Genomic DNA, 18,520 nt, shown 5'->3' on the forward strand with positions numbered 1-18,520 from the left:
AAGAAATTTAGATTTTATAAGTTGGGATGGTGATGTGTGGAAAGACCTGAATGAAATTGGGAACTTGAGTACCTAAATTCTGATGAGTCTTTGTCAGTGGAAGAGACTTCCCTAGTAGAAGCAGCATTGCCACTTCCACACGTGGTAGTAGCCTCTCCACTCCCATAAGTATCAACATCTCCATCCTAATATGAGGGGATTAAGCCTGTACTGCCTGAGAGAAATGTAATGTCTTCCTTTGAGGCAGCTATTATGCAGATTCTTTTCAATACCCACCCTCTACCAACCCTCTCCTCTTTGCTTCTTATTAGATTGAAACTCCAGTATGCCCCTAACGTGAGGTACAAAGTGTAACCCACAAGGAGGTATGATGCACTCCAGAAGAATTGCTTGAGTTTTCTAATTCTACACACAAAAATCAGTAACCATGTGTAAGAATGAACACTAAGAGCATAGGGTAATGTTGAGAATATAAAGTTGGATCATGCCAAATTTATTTATTTGGAATCACTAAGTAGAGGTCTCCATTTAATGTTGCAGCTCAGAAAGTTAGAAAGAGCTCTAACTGGTTAGTTAACAGGAACATGTTCCAAAAGATGGCCCACCATGAGTAAATTGGAAATTCTAGGCTTGTTTTAGTTTAATACAGGGGGGGGGGGAAGGATTCAAAGGCTTAGGGAGATTGAAATGTTACAGTGGCTTTGTCATTTCAGACCCACTCACTCACAGAATACATAGCTTTCACTAATACCGTGAGAGGTGAATTGGTGAAGGGGGTCACAGCATTCTTGAAGAACTTTACCATGGCTCTTCTTTCTAAGATATACCTTGCAGTGGGAACTTCAGACACTTACTCTAGATATGGGTTTGCCTTCCCTGAATTCAATTCTTCTGCCAAAACTATACTCCCGTGAACTTACAGAATGCCTCATCCACTGACACAATATTCCACAAAGCATTGCTTCTGACCAAGGAACTCACTTCAAAGCCAAAGAAATATGGTAATTGGTTTCCTGCTCATGTAATTCAAACCAAAACACCTGATTTGATCAAACAGTAGAATGGCCTTTTGAGGGCTTACTTATAGCATCAGCTATGTGGAAATACTTTGCAAGGCTGGGTAAAATTCTCCAGAGAGCTGTACATGCTCTGAATTAGTAACTAGTACATGGATATGTTTCTTCCATAGCAAGGATTCATGGGTCTAGGAATCTAAGGGTGAAAACAGAAATAGTGTCATCACTCACTATTACTCATAATTATCTAACAAAATTAGTCTTTCCTTTTCCCCTGACATTATGCACTACTGACCTAGAGGTCGTATTCCAAAGAGAGGAATACTGCAATTCAAGATGGTGGATTAGAGGAAGGATGCATTTTTAGTTCAATTCAAGATGATGGATTAAAGGAAGGATGCATTTTTAGTTGCTGTGTGGCTCAGAATTCAAGCAGTAGGAGTACTGTATCTCAGAAAATTGGGTGAGAGGAATTTTATTAAAATTCAACACTGGACAGTCAGAGTGTCTTAAAGACCAGAAATTTGATACATTGAACAAAGAATGAAGGGTACTTTGGAGCTAAATTGGTTACAGCAGTGGCAGTGGTGTTAGTTCACCACAGGGAGGAGGGAGGACACAGAGAGAAGCACAATGGACATATTTAGTACAGAAAAACCTGAGATAAAAAAAAAAAAACAGTATGCACTTAGATGATCCAGAGCACTCTTCTGGTGAACTAGTATTTGAAGAGTGCTCTGTGTTTCTCAACTAGCCTTGGAGAGCTGAGGTAGGAGCCATCTTGAGGTGGCCATGCTGCAGCTCTGCTGCAGGAGCTAAAGATCATAGCAAACATTTCCATACTGTCCCAGTAAGTGCCTACCACATGGCAAAGGGTTCACGTAGCAGGCACATCGAAGATTGTACCCAAGGGGTTTCTAGTTGAAAAGTGAAGAGGAACACGACTCTCTTTTCCTTCAAGTCTAGTGCCTCACTTGGCCTACTGAAGGGAATCTGAACAGGTGGGCATGAATACACATAGAGACTGAGCCTGGGAAGGCTGGTTTGTGTGCAGCAGAATGTGTGGAATTGGCTCCCTTCCCCATGAGTATAAGTCTTGGGAGGCTCCTGAGATCCAGACTTCCAACAGAGCTCAGCATCTGCTTAGTCCTAGGGGTATGTTGATCTAATCTCTCCAGAAGAAATACTACCCAACAATGCCCCTAAATCCAGATTAGACCTAAACCCCAACCAATGGAACTCCTCCCATAGAACCCTGCAGAACTACCTTGGGAGTGCTTTAAAACTCCAACTGACAGTGCTTCTCATTCCATTCTACCTTATACTGGTGAGAAGGGAAACTCAGAATTATTTCAACCATCTTCAGTCTTAAGCCATTCCAACTGGCAAATCAGTGAGGAACACAAAAGGGTATTGGGTTAACAAACCTGGAGCGCGCTCTCGCTTGCTCGCTTGCGCGCGCGCTCGCGCGCACTCTCTCTCTCTCTCTCTCTCTCTCTCTCTCTCTCTCTCTCTCTCTCCATAGTTCAAGAGGAAATGAAAATAAGGGCACTTGGGCATAGGCAGTGACCATCCAAACTCATTGACTATTTGACTATCTCAGTGGAAACAATTCCCTCATTTTCAATAAGAATCTTTTCTTGTGTGTATGTGTGTTGTGTGCATGTTCTTGCTGTACTAACTGGTTCATGGACACATAGACCTATTTGTTTGTTTTCTTGTTTATAGCATTTTTAATCCTAAAAATAGTTATTTTCTCTTGCCTTGTCTTTAGAAGGTTAGAGTTTTAGTTTGTATATTTTTGTTTTGTTTTCATTTGTTTATATTTCTTGTTTCTCCTTCTCTCTTTTCTGCTTCTGCTAATAGCCAGATTCTCTTGTTCTTTTTCTCTCTTTACTTTGTTTCTCCATTTTTATCTCCTCCTTCCTTATAACCATTACCTATTATACCTCTTCTGCCTTCTCTCTGTTCACTTTTTGAAATTGTTAATTCTTTTCTATCTTCCTATCACATTTTCTTTTCTCTTAATTACTGTATTTTTGCCATCTTTTAGAACTAATTTGGTTTATATAATTCCTGTCCCCACCATTCATGCTGGTGCGATTATTACTGCTATGGATGACATAGTTGACTCTGCTGGTTTGCTTTAATGCCAGATCTAGATAATGATTACTTAATTTTTTTATTGGAAATTGCTGACTCTACCATTTCTGGTTTGTGTTTTTTTGGGGGGAGGGGTTTGTTTATTTGTTTGTTTTGTGGTAATTAACAATGTAGATATAATAGTAGGAATCAGGTATTGATATTGTTTACATTGGTTGTGGTTTTTCCCCCATCATGTGATGTGTTATGATGGGAAGCTACAGCGACACTACAAGGTCACAGTGTAGACACTCTACTACTGAACTAAACTCAGCCAAAAGACAGCACACCTAGTTCCACACACAAATTAATGACACTCAAACTTCAGCTATAATTTAATACAAAGATTAGAAGAGACAAAACCCCAAACTAATGACAAGGATCCAAGTAGAAATGACTAGGCGTGGGCCCTCAGGGTCCAATCCTAGACACTCCTTTGTTATAACAAAAAAAGAGAGAGAATTGACACAAAGTGTATAGATACCACACCTATGAGGGTGTCTCAATCTAGATCACTCTAGGACAATTTGATGTGAAGATAAAGCCTTGAAAAGGTCCACACATAAGAGTAGAAGAGAAATCACTCCTAAGCAATGCATAAAACTCAACACAGGAATATAAGAAATATGAAAAGACAAGGTAACATGACACCTCATAAGATTCATAATTCACCAGCAACTCACCCCCAAAATATTGAAGTGGATGAAATATCAGATAGAGAATTCAAAAGAATAATTATAAAAAAGATCAATTAATTCCAAGATAACACAGAAAAACAAAAAATTAATTTAAAAGTCAGTGCAGGATATAAATGAGAAATTCAATAAGGAGATAGGTATATTAAAAAAGAACCAAATAAAAGACACAATAAATCAAATAAAATGTTCAGTTGAAATTCTGTCTAATAGATTAGACCATACTGAATACAGAATCTCAGATTTGGAAGAAAAAGTTGCCAACCATGAACATTCTTACAGTATTAAAGAAAATAAGTAATCATGATCAGAATATACAAGAACTTTGGGACAATATTAAGAGACCAAATTTAAGAATCACTGAAATTGAGGAGGGTTGTGAGATGTAGACTGACAGAATGGATAACATCTTCAGGGAAAAAATAACAAGAAAACTTCAAAACCTCATCAACCTGATTGATAAGCCCTTAGCCAAATTAACAAAAAGAAAAAGAATAAAATTGGAGATGAAAAGAGAGAAATTAGGACAGACATCACAGAAATCCAGCAATCATTATGGACTAGTTTAAAAATTTATACTCTAAGAAATTGGAAAACCTAGAAAAATGGATACATTTTTTTGACACCCATGATATGACAAAATTGAATCAGGAGGACATAGAAAACCTAAACAGACAAATAACTTGTAATGAGATAAAAATAGTAATAAAAAGTCTCCCAACAAAGAGAATCCCAGGACCAAATAGATTCTCAGCTGTATGCTCAGCTGATTTCTACCGGATCATTAAACACCAATTAATGCCAATACTCATCAAGTTATTCCATGAAATAGAAAAGGATAGAACACTTCCAAATTCATTCTATGAAGCCAGTATAATACTCATACCCAAACCGGACAAGAACACCTCCCTGGTTAACTTATATTAAAAAAATATTTAATAAACTGTTAACAAATAATTTTCAGCAACATATTAAGAAGATTGTACATCATGACCAAGTTGGTACTATTCCAGAGATGAAAGAATGGTTTAAAATACCCAAATCAATAAATATAATTCATCTCATAAACATCCAATCCAAAAAAAAAAAAAAAAAACAAAACTGAAGACTAGGGATAGAAGGAATCTACCTCAACATCATAAAAACTAAGTGTAAAAACATAAAGCCAACTTCATAGTAAATGGAGAAAAATTGAAAGCATCTTCTTTAAAATCTGGAACAAGACAAGGCTGTCCACTCTCACCACTCCTATTTAACATGGTGCTAAAAATTCTGGCCATAGCAATTAGGCAAGATAAGGAAATAAAAGGAAAAAATAGAAAAGGAAGAAGTAAAATTATCGCTGTTTGCAGGTAATATGATTCTATGCTTAGAAGATTAAAAAAAAAATCTCCACCAAAAGAGGACTAGAGGTAATAAATCCAACAAAGTAATCAACATACAAAAAATCAATAGGTTTCCTATATGCCAATGATGAATCTGCTGAAAAAGAAATTTGGAAAACAATTCCATTCACAATAGCCTCAAAAAAAAAAATCCAGGATTTAATCTAATCAAGGAGGTGACATACCTCTATAATAAGGAACATTGAAGAAAAAAATTGAAGAAGGCACAAGAAGATGGAATGACCTCCCAATGTTCATGGTTAGGCAGAATTAATATTATCATAACTTCTATACCACCAAAAGCAATATGTGGATTCAATATAATCCTCATAAAATGCCAATGACATTCTTCACAGAACTAGAAAAAGAGCCCTAAAATTCATTTGGAAGAATAAAAGATCCACAATAGCCAAAGAAATTCTAAACCAAAAAAAGCAAAGCTGGAAGCATCACAAAACCTGACTTCAAATTATACTATAGAGCTATAATAACAAAAATGCATGGTATTGCCACAAAAACAAACACATAGACCAATGATACAGAATAGAAGACACAGAGACAAATTCACACATCTACAGTCATCTGATCCTTGAAAAAAAATACATTGGAGAAAAGACAGCTTCTTTAACAAATGTTGTAGGGAAGATTGGTTATCCATATGTAGAAGAATGAGACTAGACCCTTATCTCTCATCCTGAACAAAAATCAACCCCAAATGGATTAAAGACCCAGGAATTAGACCAAAAACTATGCAACTCCTTGAAAAAAATATAAGGTCAATACTCCAATATATAGGTGCAAGAAGTGACTTTCTTAATAGGATACTTACAACTCAGGAAATAACATCAGGAATTCATAAATGAGACGGCATTAAATTAAAAGGCTACTACAGAGCAAAGAAAACAATTAGTAATGTCAAGAGAGAATGTATAGAACTAGAAAATCTTTGATAGCTATCCTCTAATAGTAATTAATATCTAGAATATATGAAGAACTCAAAAAACTTAATGCCAAAAATTAAAATAACCCAATTAATAAATAGGCAAATTAATTAAACAGACACTTCTCAAAAGTGGAAATACAAATAATCAACAGCATATAAAAATATGAAATGACATAATTAGCAATTAGAGAAATGCAAATCAAAACTACACTGAGATTTTATCTCATATTAGTCAGAATGGCAGTCATCAAGAATATAAACAATAACAAATGCTAGAAAGGATGTGAAGAAAATGGAACACTTTCAAATTGTTGGTGGGACTGTAAATTAGTACAACCACTATGGAAATCATTATGGAAGTTCCTCAAAAGTCTACGCATGAAACCACCATATGACCCAGCTATATACCACTCCTCAGTATTTATCCTAAAGAATTAAAGTTATCATAATATAGTAAAACATGCATACCCATGTTTATAGCAGCACAATTCACAATAGCCAAGTTACAAAACCAACCTAAATATCCATCAATGGATGAATGGATTTTTTAAAAATATGATATATACACACAATGGAGTTTAATTCAGCCATAAAGATATCTGAAATTCTATCATTTTCAGGAAAATGGATGGAACTAGAGGCCATTATGTTAAGCAAAATAAGCCAAACAGAAGGTCAAGAGTTTTATGTTTTTATCATATGTGGAAGCTAGAGATGAAAAAGAAAGAGAAAGGTGGAAGGGTGGGAATCTTATGTAAATCAATGGGAGATCAGTAGAAGAAAGGGACCAGGGGACAGGAGGTCTGGAGGAAGGGTGAAAGTGTTATGAGAGTGATATTGGCATAAATTATATTGTGCATGTACAAATATGTACTAAAAATTTGAATAGTTGTATCATGTTAAGTAAAATTATGACACTGCTGTTGTTCATTTGAAGATTATGAAGATTAAGTATTAAGAAAATATGAAGCTATGGCGATAGCTTAATGGTAGAGCACTTGCCTAGCATGTGTGAGGTACTGGGTTCAATCCTCAGCACCACATAAAAATAAATAAAATTAAGGTATTGTGTCTGTCTACAACTAAAAAAAAGTATAAAAATATTTTTAAAATATATATTGGTTCCAAGTTAACAAAAGACAGATTTGTGATCATTAAATCTATGTGCCAACTTGATGGGATGGTGAGGTGTTCAGATATTTGATTAATTTTGTCCTGGAGATATCTATGAATGATATTAAAATCTGAATCAGTGCCTAAGTAAAGGAAATTGCCCTCACCAATGTGAGCAGAACTCATTCAATCTATTGGAGGTCTAAATGGAACAAAAGATGAAGCAAGGGAGAATTGGTCCTCAAGGGAGAATTGGGGCCTCGATCTTCTCTTGCACTTGAACTAGACCTTATACCACTAGCTCTCCCAAGACTCCAGTGTGCAGGCAGGAGAGCATGAGACTTCTCTTTCTTCATGATTTAACAAATGTGAGTCAATTCCTTCTATTCCATTCCATTCCATTCCATCCCATCCATTCTATATGGCCTGTCAGTTCTGTTTCCCTAGGGAACCCTAATACAATTATGGACACAAAAATTTGAATTTTATATAATTTTTTGTGTCATGAAATGTAATTATTTTGAATTTTTTCAATCAATTAAAAATGTAAAAACCATCCTTATCTTTCAAACCACACAAAAACAGGCACTGGCTCAATTTTGTTTATGAACCGTACTTTACTGATACCTGTCTTAAGATATGAGCAGTCAATAGAAAAATTGAAAACAAGTTAGCCCTTCAATTTTGTTTTATCATCTAAATTCTAGATTTTAAAACAACAGAAGGATAACAAAAGAGGTTGGTAGGTTTTATTACTTTATAACCAAAGGTTATTTTAATCTGTGGAGGAATTAATTTTTTCTTCACTTTTTATAGCCAATGAGAATGTGGTTATTTCCATTGTTTTTTTAAAATGGATATTAAATTTCACAATGGTTGTGAGTTATGTGTAAGGTCAAAAAAGTGTTGATCATGTTTCTTTTTTGTCCCCTCTTATAATAAGGAATGAAATTATGGTTTCTTTCAATCAGAAAAGATAAAGACTCTTCATAATAACATCATCTTTCTTCCCATCAACCAGGCTATAAAAATCAACTGGAGTAGTGTTCCTCAAAGTGTGGTCCATGTTCCCAATCGCAACCTGAAACTAGTTGAAATGCAAATTCTTGGGTGTGCCCAAGACTGATGAATCAGAAACTCTACAATTTGTGCTTTAACAAGTTATGCAAATGAAGCTGTTGAACATTAAAGTTTAAAAACCATGAAATTTGAGAGAAATATTCTTAGGGCTCTTCAGATCTAATAAATTTGAATCTCTGATTTTGTAACCAAACACAATAAGTTTGCCTCTTGGTGAGTGCAAAGTCAACAAGCACAACCAGGAGATGAAAGAGTAAAAAAAGGCTTACTGCAGCAAGTAAGGAGCTCATTAAAGACAATTTTTAGAGCAGTACCCCCTTTGAACAAAGAAAATGTTGTAGTTTGGACCTGGAATGTCTCCCAAAGGCTCATTATTAATGGCTTGGTCCATAGCTCATAGCACTATTGGGAGACAGTGGAAAATTTAGGAAGTCTCATTGGAGAATGTAGGTCATTACATTCAATCTAATGGATGTAAAGGTATAAATAGAACAAAAGATAGAGTAAGGAGAATTGACTCTCTTTGCCTGAATGCTTTTAGGTCTTTGGAGATTTGTACTTGAAGGGTATAGCTTCTTCCTACCTCCCCCGCCCCTCTGGTTACCATGAGGTGAGAAATAGTTTTCGACCACACACTTCCTATCATTATGTTCTGCCTTACTATAGTCCCAAAATAATGGAACTAAGAGAACACACATCAAAATCTCTGAAATCATGAATCAAAACAAATCTTTCCTCTGTTAAGTTTGTTTCTGTCAGGTATTTTGTCACAGTGATGGAAAGCTAATCCAAAAAGCAAGGAACTTTTTTACATATTCATACAGAAAAGACTCATCATTACACACAGAGGGAACCACATTCCTGAGCATACTTAGTTCAATGCCATATGTCACATATTATTTTTAAATGGCCGATAGTAATGCCTCTAGATGGAGAACTTAATATTATAAGGAGCAAAGTTTACTCTACATTACCTAAAAAGAGTGAGTCAGAGTGACTCAGAGATTTTGACTAGTTCCTTGTAAGGTATTTTTGGAGGGCCTTAGCATAAACAAAAAACAAGTTTGAAGGAACATTAACAGTCACTTAAAGGGGCTGAACCCTCTATATTAGTGTTAGAATTTGGATGTGAGGTGTTCCCCAAAAGCTCATGTATGAAACAATTAAGGTTTATAGAAGAAATAATTGGGTTATGAGAGTCTTAACCCAATCAGTGAATTAATCCCCCTGATGGAATCAACTGAGTGGTGACTGAAGGTGGGTAGGGTGGGCTGGAGGAGGTGGATCATTGGGGGATGTGTTTTGTGAGTTGAGATTAGTCAGTGTCTGTCTGTCTGTCTGTCTGTCTGTCTGTCTCTCTCTCTCTCTCTCTCTCTCTCTCCCCCCCCCCATTCCTGATCAGATCATTATGTGAGGTGCTTCTCTTTGCCACACTCTTCTGCCATGGTTTTCTGCCTCACTTTGGGTCCCAAGGAATGGAGCTAACAGTCTATGGACTGAGACCCCTGAAACTATGAGCCCCCAAATAAATGTTTCCTCCTTTAAAATTGTTTTTGTTGGGTCTTTTAATCACAGCGGTGAAAAATCTGACTAAACAATTAGTCAAATTTCTGTTGCTGTGACAAAATACCTAAGAAAATCAACTTAAAGGAGGAAAGATTTATTTTGGCTCAGTTTCAGAGATTTCAGGTCATCTGGCTCCATTGGGCATGAAGTGAGGCAGAATTCCATTACAGTGGAAGCATATGGTGGAGGAAGCTACTCACCTCATGGCAGACAGGAGACAAAATAAACCCCTCAGAGGAATGCCACCTGCAATCTACTCCCTCCAACAAGATCCTACCTCCTAATGTTTCCACTGTCCCCCAACATGCCATTGGATAGGAAGCAAGCTTTTAGCACATGGTCTTAGGTGAAATTTAAGATCCAGAACATAACTTTCTTCATCTGGTCCCCAAAGTCTCCTGTACATCTCACATTAAAAACAACATTCAGTCCAGGTGCAAGTATATCCAAGTTATTTATATATATATATATATATATATATAACTGTTATATATATATAACTGTTCCAGCATTGATGAAAAGGCCAAGTCCAAAGTCTTCTCTGTGATTCAAGACAAACTCTTAGCTATAAGACCCTGTAAAAATAACAAGCAATATACTTCCAACATACAATGACACAGGGTAAACATTCCCATTCTAAAAGGAGAGGGAATAGGAGACCCCTTCATGATAGGACTAAAGTAAGACCAAAATCAAGTAGGGCAAACATAAAATCCTATAGCTTCATATCCCATATCTGTAGCATATGGTGGTGTGATGTGAAGAGCAAAGGGTTTGGGTCATCCCCCTCTATGACTTTGCTGGCTTCAGCCTAGCCATTCTTCAATCTTGATCTGGTTTTTCTCATTTCCTGTGGCTTTGCTCAGCATATATTCTGTGTCTCCATTGCAGCTTCATGCATCACCCTCTCAAAGGCTGCCCGCAAAGTCTCCAACCCTGCTGCAAACTGTTTGGTCTCCCAGGCCTTCCTTTGAAATATGGATGGAATCCTCCCTGAATCCACAGTTTTTGCATTCTGCATGCCTGCAAAACCAGCATCATGGGAACAATGCCAAGGTCTGTTGCCAGTGGGAATGACAATTGAGCCCACTTGGACTATAGTTGCAGTGGGCTCTGAGTGCTTAGATGGCTAGGCCAGTGAAACAAATCACAAGGAAACAACTTCTTAGGTGGCTCTGGGCAAGCAGTTACCCCATGTTTTCTTTTCAAAGCAAAGTCTTTCAAACAAATTTACACTTTTACACCCTTGAATCTGTGATGGGTGGATTCCTGCCAATTCCTGTGATGCCCTATCATACTGGTGCAAAGTACTTGGCTTCTTTCCAGTTGTGAAAATCTCTTCAGCAACCACATCTTCCTTGTCTCCAATTTGTGCTTCTTTTAGGACAAACTGCAAGATTTTAAATTCTTTCTGCTCTGCTTTTGGCTCACAATCCATGTTAAAAGCAGTCAGCAATAGCTATGCTATAGCCTGAATGCTGGGATACCTTTAAATTTCTTAATTAGTCTAATGCCTTTAAATTCATCATTCCAAAAAGTCTCAGAGCATGAACAAAATGCATACAAGTTATTTACTAGATGTAACAGGAATGGCCTTTTTTCTAATTCCCAGTAAAGTCCTCATTTTCATCTGAAGCTTCCTGAGCACAGCTTTAACTGCCCACATTCCTATCAACATTCAAGTCTTCTGAGTTCTTACCTGTACTAGTCAGGGTTCTCTAAAGGAACAGAATCAACAGGAAGTATAATTATAAAAAGGGGACTTATTAGGTTGGCTTACATGACCAGAGGCTGGATAGCTCACAAGGGTCAGTTGCAGGCTGGAGAGCTGGGAGAACCAGTAGTTGCACAGTTCAAGAGGTTGAAGCCCCAGAACAAGAGGGATCAATGGTGCTACCCTAGTCTGAGACCTAGGACTTCTGGAGAATCACCATCAGAGTCAGCTTTGGAAGAGTGAAGAAGCAAGAATCCAATAACCTCAGAAGATCACAGCAGCAATCAAGAACCCATTCAAGAAGAATAGAGCTTGCATCTGCTGCTGCTTCTTTATTCTTCCAACTTTTATTCCTTCCAAGCCATCATCCTATTGGTCGGTGCTGTCCATGCTTAGGGAGAGTTTCTGTTTCAGTTGGCTAGCCCACATGGAAATCATTCCTAGACACACCCGCATTGGCAAACCCATAATCTTCTTAATCTTTGGCATCTCTTAATCCGACGAAGTTGACAATTCAAATTAACCATTATACCACCAGAATTACCCATTAAGTTATGCTTACAACATCATAAGGCCTCTCTATCCTGCATCATCAATCCTTTTCAAACTCCTCCAACAAACTAATTCAAAGGCTTCTGAACCCCCTTATTAGGTAAATTCACAGCAATGTCAATGTCCTCACTTCGGTACCATTTTTTATGTGTTTTAGTCAGCTTTCTGTTTCTGTGACAAAATACCTGAGAAAATCAACTTAAAGGTAGAAAGATTTATTTTGACTCACAGTTTCATAAATTTTACTCCAAGGTCAGCTAGTTCCATTGCTTTGGGCCTGAAGCAAGGGAGATTATCATGATGGTAGGACATATGTGGTTGAAGAGGTTGCCCACCTCATGGCAGGTGTGTGTGTTAGTGTGTGTGTTATCTTTGCATCATATGACCAAAATACCTGACAAGAACAACTTAGAGGAGAGAAAGTTTACTTGGGACTCACAGTTTTAGAGGTTTAGTCCATGGTCAAATAACTCCTTTGCTCTGTGTCTGAGATGAGATAAAACAACATGACAGAAGGGCGTGGCAGAGGAACATTGCTCAGCTCATGGCAGCTGGGAAGCAGAGAGACAGAAAGGAGCCAAGGACAAAATATAATCCCCAAGAGTATGCCCCCAGTGACTTACTTCCTCTAGCAGGGCCCCATTTAACTATAATACTTTTTCAGCATATAAACATTTGGGGGGCCACTATATAGTCAAACCATAACATCAGGTAAGAAGCATGGGATGGAATGGGAATAAAACAAGCCCTTCAAAGTCACGTTCCTCATGCCCTGCCTTCTCCAACTAGGCTGCCTCCTAATGTTTCCACCATCTCCCAACAATACCATAAGGTAGGGACTAAGCCTTCAGCATATAGCCTTTGGAGGACATTAAATATCCTTCACATTGCCCTCACACACATCCAGCGTAGGTGATTTCCCTTACAAATACCTTTCTAGTCACTAACAGTTTGTGTTTTCCAAAGCTCCCATATGATTTTGTTGATTCATATTTGAAAGTTACTACTGTAGAGTTGCTCCTTCTCTTTCATCCCACCACCAATCCTATCTATAGGACTTTACTGACTCCTATAAAGTCCACCTTTGCAAAAACTTCCAAACCTATTGCTAATTTCCAGAAAAACCTTAAAAATTTTTATGAACAATGATTCCCAGGCCTGTCTTCAGAACTTTACATGCAAAAAATGTGAGATATATGTATGATTCTTTATCTAGGGGCATGGTGAGGAATCCACCTTATAAATTTGAATCTGATATAGTCAGTCAATAGACATTTGGGTATCACTGTAGAATTAATCCCCTTGTACTAGATTAATTTATTTTAATAAGGACTTTATAAAGTCCTCTTTTTCAGAATAGTCATAAATAATTTTCAGATAAAAAAGTAGTGCAATTCTGATCATTTTACCTTCTCATTCAAAAATTTTTATTCATTATGTCCAAGTATTACTCAACTTGACATTCAAATCTTCCTGCTAGCTCATATCTCAAATAATTCAGCTTATTCTCCAACTAGTCAAACCAAGCTACTCCTGAGTCTTTAGACACACCTGTTGCTTTGTGCCACTTTGGGGTTGCACAAGCAGATTCTGTCCACATAGAGTGTTCCTTCCCTCAGCATCAACACAAATTCACATAAATGTTATATCTTCCTATTAGCCTACCTTAGGTATCAATTAAGTAATAAGTAGCTTTTAACACTTTGTAGTACCCTTCATCAATTAATTTAATCCTCACAACCACCGTATGCGGTAGTTATAACTAAATAAAATATGAAACTTAGGGTTAAGTAGGTTGAAATGACTTCCAACTCACAGTAGCAAGTGATGAGGCTGTGATTCTGACTTCAGATCCTGAGTTCTAAAATACTAGACCTACTGAATCACAATATAATCTTTCCATCTATAAGTTGCTATAAAACTGTACTGAAATAATCATGTGGTGTTATGTATCATAATTGCACTTATTCTTTTTTTAAAAAATTTATTTTTTAGTTGTAGTTGAACACAATACCTTTATTTTATTTATTTACTTATATGTGATGCTAAGGATTGAATGCAGGGCCTACCACTAAGCCACAACTCCAGCCCCTGCATTTATTCTTAATTGATATAAAAATGGAAAAGGTAGTAATAGATCACTCTAAACTGTGGTTGTAACAGAGTTAAGGTCATTTTGTGTTTTGGATTAACAGTGATTTTTTTTAATGCAAGAATTACATTCATGTTGACCACATACCTCTGGCTAATAGAGGGAGAATTATGTCTTAACACTGAACCATGGCTGGTTAGAGCTAAATAAACCAGGCTCTGGACATTCTACTGCATTAAAACCATATAAAGGTCTCACCTATATTGGCATTAAGTATCAACACTTAGGGATCAAAAATCTTATTACATAGATCTTTATTGAACCCTAGTAAAGAAAAAATATTATAGTATTTATGAAAGATTGTAAAACAGACTTTATTCAAAGGGGGCCATGGAAATAGGTACAGAGATCACTGCAATGGGGTCTTGTAGTGAAGGAGAGAGATCAGACTCTATTCTGATTCTAATAAAGATAAATCGGGATTTATAAGCCTGGAGCTGGGCGGGGGTCAGGATGAAAAGTTTCTAAAATTAAACATTAAAGATGAGGGGTTTCTGGCTAAATAGACTTGATAGTATTATTGCTAAAGGATCATCAGAGATTGAGTGTGGTGAGATTCTAAGGGCTAGAGATTTTCACTAAACCGACTTAGAGAATTCTTGCTCACACTAGATTCTACAATGACTTAGAGGGAAGTTCAGGGTCAGGACTCCTCAAGAGAAGAACTAAGAAAAGCCTGACTAAAGTTTTAATCAAAGGAGAGAATAATTATCAATCCTATCCAAGGTCACTGCCACTGAAAAGAGACTGCATTTGTGCATGTTGTATTAATTTTGCTACACCTGGGGCAGAGATTATGAAATAATCATTTTTGTGTCCCTATCACCATCATCACTACCATGTAACAATTAGTACCAGGCCTTTAGTATAGTGGTGATTTATGCTGAATTGGACATGACTTTAGAGAAGTTACTCTTTAGTATGTTGTTAAGCCTTCTTTACAATCAAGCCTTCTTTATTTTGAATAGTCCTAAAACAAAAGAAAAAGCATTTCAATCCTAGATGAATGATATTTTGAAAATATTCTCTTTCCTTTTTATTTACTTTCCTTTAGTACCATTCTGTTTCAGAGAAACTAGGTATTTGCTATAGGAAACTTCTTTTTTTCAGATGTATCCTGACAACTGGGAATAAAAGTAGAATATCATTTTAGAGCCAATGTTAATTGTGTGTTTGAGAATTGTGAAGGGATTCAGGTTTTAGAAAACTAATTGCAAAGGTTTATTTAAAAAGGGTTTCATGACAGATTTTAAAATAAGAAGGATATTTTGTTTTGTGATCATAGATGTAGTTTATTTTCTCCTGTACACCTTTTTTCCTTTTCATTCCTACTCTACCTGAAAAATGTGATCAATGTTAATTTTTACACTTATTTTTCTTTGTGGCCCTGAAACAGAAACTATATGGAAATAAATATGCTAATGTGTTTGGAAAATAAGAAGTAATTAACCAAGCCACTGAATGAGACATTTTATTTAACTCAAAATATTATTGGTCATCCCCTGCCCTCTACTTATTTTTTCTTTTCATACAAGTTCTTCCTATGTCGCTTGAACTGGCAATCTCCTACCTCAGCCTCTCCAGTAGCTGGCCTTACAGGCATACACCTCTGTGCCCAGTTCTCCCTTACCCTCCTAATTCCCATTTTCTTCCTTTACTCTGAGCATCAGGAAATCTGAGTTTTTTACTTTCATTGTTTCCAAAATATTAAGATAACTAGAGTAGAGTCTGAAAAAGAGGAAAGACTGTCTTTAAGCAAGTCTGTGGTGGCCAGTAGATGACACTTGCTCTGCAAAGCCTGACCTCTGCAACCTAGGGATTAGATGTAATACTTGCAGTCAAAATATTAAGAATCTGACTAAAAATAATACTGGAACATATTTTAAGAACTGAAGCGCAAAGACATTGTGTTTACTTTTTAAAAGTCAATGAAATGTTTCTTGTTAAGATTTCACTGTTAGGTAGTGTGTAATGAAATAGCAATATTTTCATTGTCAAGTTGTGAATTTCTATATTACTTTTCAGGAAGACTAGATTCTGCTTTTTTAAAATTTGTTCCAGCCATTTCCATTTAGTAGCAGCGAAATTTAGTAGCAGTGACTTAAAGATAATAGGTGAGGAGTAGAGGGTAAAGGGGAATTGGCCATGTATTGACAATTATTGAAATATGTTTCTCTAGGTTCTTTATTTTCTTTAGAAATGAATTAATTAAACATAATAGGAGTGAAATACTAGATGCTTTTTTCTTGAAGTAGACACAGCAATAGATAAAGGCACCAAATTCTAAGTCCCTATTCTATCTTCTGCTGTAAAAATACCAAACAAACCAGTGTTCAACCAGTTCAACAAGAAAATGTCATTCAGGCCAACTGACTAATGTACCATCTAGCCTGCTTTTTTTTTTCTTTCTTTTAATATTTTTTTAGTTGTTGATAAACCTTTATTTTATTTATTTAATGTGGTGTCTCACACACACCAGGCAAGTGCCCTATTGCTGAGCCCCAGCCCCAGCCTTCTGGCCTGCTTTAATAAGAATAAATCATATAAAAGCCTTGATGTATGACATCAAAAACAACTTTATTCTATAGATAGTTTATTCAGATACAGCCCAATCTCCATGCTACCTGAAAAAAATATGGTCGATGTTAATTTTCATTGACTAATATTTGTTAAACTTTACAAATATAGTTAGAGCAGTGATACAGGCTTTTCCATATTTATCTTCCTGAATGAACTATGACATTGACATTCACCAATTTTATTCACATAACTATGGAAGTCATATTCTGCTAATTCCCTCAAATGCCCCTTTTCATTTGCCTTGGCATAAAACTAAGGTGTTGTCAAATATCTTTCAAAAAACAAAAAAAGAGAGAGAATTGATTCGATATACATAGCTGTCATGAGTCTAATTTCACAAGTTCATTTATTTAGATCACTTCTTTTTCTGCCCATCTTTTGTGCTGAAAGGCACAAAAATTATTATAAAATTATTCTTTCTCCATTAGGCCACATTTTAGGTTGTCCACAATTTGTTGGACTTGTTACTTGCCATGTCCTTTTTAGTGTCAACTTATTTTCTCATTCTTTCAATTTTCTTAGCCAATTTACTAGTCCATATTATCAATAATGTTTGAGAAGTATATGTATCTCCAATTTTATAAATCACAAATGGTATAAATTTGAGGAGTCCAAATAACTGTGACAAACTTTACTCATAACTACATCCAACAAAAAGTTCTCCCTTTCTTAATCCTCTAACTACATTTTCACAGAGGGCAGCATTACATTATCTTGCCATCTTGCCTAGCTGTATGGCTCTAGGTTTTGTCATTTTTATCTGTTTTTTATTTGTCCCTTATTAGGAAAACTTCTTGCTATAGGGAAAATCCATCTTTCTAGTATATTTGAATACACATGATATACAGGAGATACACAGGATACCCAATACACAGGAGATAAGGTAGCCCAAGTGGGACAAAAGTCAAAACTAGTAAAGACTTTTGGAATCGTTATAAATTTTATCTCTTAAATGCATTTTTAAAAGTCATAATAAAATGTAAATCTTTTAAGCATTAAAATAGCTTATAATGCTAAGATTCTCTAGAAGCAATAATGAAGATGGGACTCTCAAGAAAACACTAAAACTACCATACACTTTGACTTCAAAGATAGAAACGGGGAGAGGATTGGCTAATAATCAACAGAAAGGTAAGGGGGAAAGTACAGGGAAAGGCCATCTTAGCAGCAGAACAGTAAGGACCAGTCACGTCCACTGTTTTTAGTTTTCCAACCATGTTCCATTCCCAAAGATTTCTCCTAGTGGTCCAAGAATTCTTCCTTCCTTGGCTGCCACACCCATCTTTGAAAGAGCTGGGAGTGGGACTGTGGTTGTGGCTCAGCAGTAGAATGCTTGCCTAGCGTGTGCGAGGCACTGGGTTCGATCCTCAGCAGCACATAAAAATAAATAAATAAAGGTATTGTGTCCAACTACAACTAAAAAGTAAATATTAAAAGAAAGAGAGAGAGAGAGAGAGAGACAGCGCGAGCAAGCGCTGGGAATGCTTCTGTCTTAGGACTTTTACTGTTCTCACTCCCCTCAACTCCTCCACATCCCTCCTGCTACTTTCTTAACTCTTTCAAACTTTTGCTCAAATGTAAT

The sequence above is a fragment of the Spermophilus citellus genome (assembly GCF_964194105.1).
Source record: "Spermophilus citellus genome assembly, chromosome: 1".
In the NCBI taxonomy this organism is placed as follows: domain Eukaryota; kingdom Metazoa; phylum Chordata; class Mammalia; order Rodentia; family Sciuridae; genus Spermophilus; species Spermophilus citellus.